The sequence below is a fragment of the Diceros bicornis genome, chromosome 13 (assembly GCF_020826845.1).
Source record: "Diceros bicornis minor isolate mBicDic1 chromosome 13, mDicBic1.mat.cur, whole genome shotgun sequence".
Classification (NCBI taxonomy): domain Eukaryota; kingdom Metazoa; phylum Chordata; class Mammalia; order Perissodactyla; family Rhinocerotidae; genus Diceros; species Diceros bicornis.
This window is the reverse complement of record NC_080752.1, coordinates 21,698,567-21,704,188: the sequence shown is the minus strand read 5'-3', so window position 1 is coordinate 21,704,188 and position 5,622 is coordinate 21,698,567. Positions and strand designations below refer to the sequence as shown.

General features: G+C 40.8%; 1 pseudogene; it reads left to right on the top strand.

The window, feature by feature from the left end:
- The first annotated feature begins 2,598 nt into the window (after positions 1-2,598).
- LOC131413244 (dual specificity mitogen-activated protein kinase kinase 2-like) lies at positions 2,599-4,223 on the top strand (annotated as a pseudogene).
- Positions 4,224-5,622: the final 1,399 nt, after the last annotated feature.

Below are 5,622 nucleotides of genomic sequence, written 5' to 3'. Positions count from 1 at the left end.
TGTGACAACTGGTGACATGGAGACTCAGACTCCGCAGAGCAACTAACAGTCTGTTGGAGTAAATGCTCAGCGTTTAGCAGAAATGGAACTCAAGTTTTTAAGCCATGGCGTGGTTTGTAATGGCTGAAGGCAGTTTTGTCTCTTAAAAGTTACCCGTTCGTATTGATTGATATTTCTTAATCAAAAAGCAAGGATCCGCGCTCACCGCCCTGGGAGAGTCACCCGAGGGGGAAAGGCTCTCGCCTGAAATGGAGAGGAAAACGAACGTGCTTACTATGGGCTACCTCACTGCGGGGCAGAACGGTAACGAGTTTTTTGAAAACCTGTTAGATTATCTAATTAGTAGTAAAACCTGAGTTTCACCTGAGTCCTAGGATTTTGAGGGAAAACTGAAGACTCCCAGGTGTTTGCTGTAATGTCGTAAGGACAGCATCAATAGGCAACAGCAAGGATCGAATTATGGCAAATAGAAGTGGTCATAAATGGGGCTATATTATGATTAGTATATGGAGCCAAGACCCCAGTCCCCACACGCGATGAGTTGCATAACTGCATGCATTTGTGAGGGGTTAGGCCTTCCTCATCTACTTGATACTGGTTGATTCTTATTGAATATAGAACAATAGAAAAACAAATTGGTCTTTCTTCGCGTCTTCATTATTATTTAGACTAAAAGGCCACGCTTTCACCCCAGAGTAGTTGTAGACTCAAGAATAGTCAATTACAGAAAATTAAACATAAGTCTAAATGAAGCAGAGAATCTAGTGGAAAGAACATGAAAGCGTATTTGGTTTCAAATCTCGGCTCTTGAACACAGTAAATACGATAAGGATAGAAGTTGGGAGAGGTTACTTCATTTCTTTAAGCTTGAGGTTGCTCATCTGTACAGTGTTTTGTGTTTTTTTTGGTAGGTGTTCAACTTTATGACAGCTCAGTTTGCATTGCCTAAGGAAATGAGGAAGTTTGTTGATTTAGAAATGACTTAATCCTTACCTGCTTTTTGTTCTCTGAACTCATAAACATTTTAGTGCATTTCACTTTTTTTTTTTATTATTCTGGTGTTCCCTAAACTGTATTCCATTGGTCCTTTGCAAAATGTTCATAGATGCTTCGTGGAAAAAATTTTTAGCATCAATACTGGGGAAAACACAAATCTGTTGCTATGAGGTTATTGGAAGTACAGCTCTGTGGCATTCTTGCCAAAAACGTGTAGCCTGAATCTGTGAGGAAACACTCAGATAAATCTAGAATGTGGTTTGGAGTTTTCCATAGTATCAATATCCTGAAAGACAACAAAAAAAGACAGGACTGATCTGCATTCAAGACAACTGTGAGCTGGATAGGGTTATGGATTTTTAAAAAGTTATACAGGACATTTTGTGGACAATTGTGGAAGTTTGAACATGGAAGCCTATAATGATATATTGTTGACTTCAATTTCTCGGGTATGATAATGATACTGTGGTTATTAGAAGAGTGTTTTTGTTCGTAGGAGATGCATGCTCCAAGTGTGTAGGGATGAGGTCAGGATATCTGCAAGCTTCTTTCAGATGGTCCAGGCCCAAAAACAAAGTGTGTGTGTAGAGAGAAAATAGGGCACTATGTTAATTGTGTTCTAGCTGAATAGTATATGAGTGTTCATTCATCTTTTCTGTAGCATAGAGGTTTTTCAAAATAAAAAATTGAGAAATAAATTTTTTTTAAAGTATATGGCCAAGGCTTGACCTTTCATCATTATTCCCATTTCCGTTGGTCACCATTCCCTCTATTTCCCTTGGAGTTCTGATTGGCTGTATGTTAGCAATTATTTCCCTGTTCTCTAGAAGTGTATCAACATTTCTGTCATACTTTCTTTTTATAGAGCTCATGTCATTTTTGAGATATTACTTCACATCCATCACCTTTCAGCTCTTTCTGCTGGTCTGATCTGCTGTTTTCCCCAATTTTTGGTTTTTAATTCAATTGTTTTATATGTGCATATTGTGAGAAGAAGTTTGATTTGGTTATTTTCTCCTCGGCCTGATTACCTTTATGCTCTGTTTTTTCCTATACTTCCTATCCTATCCTTCTTTATATTGTATGTATAATGATTATTTTTATCTGTGATCTTGGAAGGTCTGATTCTAATTTAATAGCATAAAATTGGTCAAAATATCCCCTTATTGTTGTCTGTCTTTAGGATCTGTGATGTTGAATCCTCTTTTATTCCTAATATTGCCAGCTTCTATATGAACTCCTTTTTTAAAATGATCACTTTGTCTGGAAGTTTATAAATTATATCTGTCACTTCCAACAACCAACTTTTACTTTCTCTTTTGGGGGGTTTTCTCTTTTAATTACTTCTGCTTTTATCTTCATTCCTTGCCTTTACCTTCTTTTTTTAGTTTCCTGGAGACAATTGTTTTTATCTGGTTTTCTAGTCATTTCAGGCTGGAAGAAAAAGTGTTGCTTCATCATATTTGAAAACAGAAGTGCCTCAGAAGGGTTTTCTTTATCTCTAATTTTCCACATTTTCTGATAGACAAGTTTAGTAGTTATTTTGAATGATTTTTTTCTATCTCCAACCTACACCATATCCTTCAGTAAGTCTTAGTAGTTATTGGAAACAGCGGGATGGTCACCAAAGTCCAGCATAGACCCTCAGGCCTCATTGAGGCAAGAAAGCTGATTCACTGGAGATCAAGCCGGCCATCAGGGACCAGATTGTCCACGAGCTGCAGATGCTGCACGAGTGTAACTCCCTGTACATCATGGGTTTCTCCAGGGCTCTCTGGACCAGGCGTTGAAGGAAGCCAAGAGAATTCCAAGAGTCTGGGGAAGTCAGCATCGCGATTCTCTGAGGCTTGGTGTATCTCCAAGAAAAGCACCCCGACTGTGCACCAAGATGTGAAATCTTCTAACATCCCCGCCAACTGCAGAGGGGAGATGAAGCTGTGTGATTTTGGGGTGAGCAGGCAGCTGGACTCCATGGCCAACTCCTTTGTGGGAACTCGAGCCTACGTGTTTCCCAGCAGTTGCAGGGCACTGACTACCTGGTGAGTCGGACATCTGGAGCACGGGCTGGCCCTGGGAAGCTGGCCGTTGGAAGGTACCCCATTCCCTCCGGATGCCATCTCTGGCTGGGCCATGGTCAGTGGGGCAGAAGGAGAGCCTCCAGCATCTCCCCGAGGCCAAGGCCATCAGGATGCCCCACAGCGGTCACAGATGGCCAGCTGGCCAGCTCTGGCTAGCTTGGAACTGCTGGACGGTATTGTGAAGGAGCCGCTTCCCAAGCTGCCACCAGCACCTTCACTCAGGATCTCCGGGAATTTTGAATAAATGCCTAATTAACCCAGCAGAAGCAGCAGATCTGAAGATGCTTGTGAACCAGCCTTTACCAAATGGTACAAATGGAAGAAGTGGATTTGTTGGCTGGTTGCGTAAAATGCTGCGGCTGAACCAGCCCAGCACACCCACGTGCACCTCCCTGTGAGGGGATGGGCTCCCCGCATCCCATCTGTCCCCTCCACTCCTCACCCCTTCCGGCCCAGGACAGACCAGCCTCTTCTCTCCCTCGGCCCCTGCACCCTCTCCCATGGCACCCTCCACGGAGACCAGCGCAGAGGTGGGAACATTGAATTTCCTCTTCTAGCTGTCCAGCCTGTGTGGCCCTCTGGTCTCTGGGAAAGGGGGACGCTGCTCCTGCTGTCTTCTCAGAACCTGCTCATTTAGGTTTAAAACAAAACAGGTAAAGAAAAAGCAAACAGTGCCCATAATAAAATATACATATAATATAGATTAAATATAAATTATTTTAAATATGGATTACAATGTAGATTTTAAGTGCATGCATTCTGTTCCATATCCTCTTCCAATATATGTTTCCCCTAATGACCATAATCTTTTATAAGATATCAGCTGCCAACTGTGATCTTGATTCCAACTCTCACCCTCCCTCACTTTTTTTAGACTTTACTCTCAGCATTATGATTTAAATGGTTAGTTTGGCTATTGTTTCCCTACTTCATAGTGTTCGCTCCCTCTATCCTGTTACCTACAGAAGAGAACCACACAGGGGCCGTGCACTCGCACTTGTGAGAGCAGTTCAGTCAGTCAGTCTGGACTTTGCTGTGGAGCTGACTGCTCTTTCAATATGTCTGTACAAGTCAACCAACAAGAGAAAAAAATGGGGCTACACACGTTCGTTTATCTTTGCAACAATGCTATGAGGAAATTAAACTACCATCTAGAAGATAGTTTTTTTAAAAAATGTGTTAGTTATGCAAACTTCAGATGTCTTAACTCCAAAAATTTCTCTTTAGAGGTGACCTTGCCAAAGTTTCTCCTTCAAAGCCTACGTGAAGTGTTGTTTCTTCTACTAAAATTCCCTGTGTAGTTTGCCCCATAAATTATTCCAGTTTTGATGGTTCAAGATGTGGACGGAGCAGTGATACAGCAACAGTCGACATGTCAGAACAATTTAAGACTTAGACATTTCCTCTCAAACATTGACTATTTTCTTTTTAACCCACAGAAATAAGCATGAGGTGCTGGGGGAATTTGTTGTGGCTTTATGTTTTATGAACAGAAAGAATGTATGCCAGTTGACATGGCGGACCAATTTAGAATGGCTTGTAGCTCTGTCTTTTCAAATAAGAGTTTAACTGGCAGTCTTTCCTTTATACCAAAGCTCTCCAGCTGCCACATTAAATCTCAGGTATAGCCCTGAAACATAATGTTTCAATTTTCTTCACTACTAGAAAATATAATTTTAAATGACAAAGTCTATGCAAATATAATTCTTGAAAATGTATTATTTCAGTTTTTGTCCGACTTTGTTGTATTATTGTTCTCATTTGTTGCTTTGTTTAGAGATTAAAATGAATATTTCTGTTCTGTCAGTCTCTGTGAGTGTAATTATCTACATAATCTCAGCCAAAGTAGCAGAGAACGCAAGAAAGATTAATGAGAAAAGACACTGTTATAGTGACCCAGTCTCTTTAAGAAAGAAGAGTTAACAGAAGAGAACTATAAGAAATATCTTATGGTTCAAGGATCAAAGAATATCTTGTACCCAGGTTCTCCTATTATTATCTTACATTAACATGGTATATTTGTTACAATCAATGAACCAATATTGATATAGTATTACTAGCTAAAGTTAACACTTGATTCAATTCCCTTAGTTTTTACCTGATGTCCCTTTTTTGTTTTAGGATACTGACCAGGATCCACCTTATATTTATCCATCATGTATCCTTAGGATTCTTATGGCTGTAACAGTCTCTTAGGATTTTTTTGTTTTTGATAACTTTAAAAGTTTGAAGTAGGGGCCGGCCCCACACCCTAGTGGTTAAGTTTGGTGCGCTCTACTTTGGCAGCCCGGGTTCAGTTCCCCAGCACGGACCTACACCACTCTTCAGCTGCCGTGCTGTGGCGGCGACCCACATACAGAATAGAGGAAGACTGGCACAGATGTTAGCTCAGGGCGAATCTTCCTCAAGCAAAAAGAGGAAGAGTGGCTAGAGATGTTAGCTCAGGGCGAATTTTCCTCAGCAAAAACAAAGTTTGAAGTAGCAGGGGTCATATAGTTTGCCGAATTTCCCTTAATGGGTTTTTGGACGTTTTTCTCTTATTTGACTG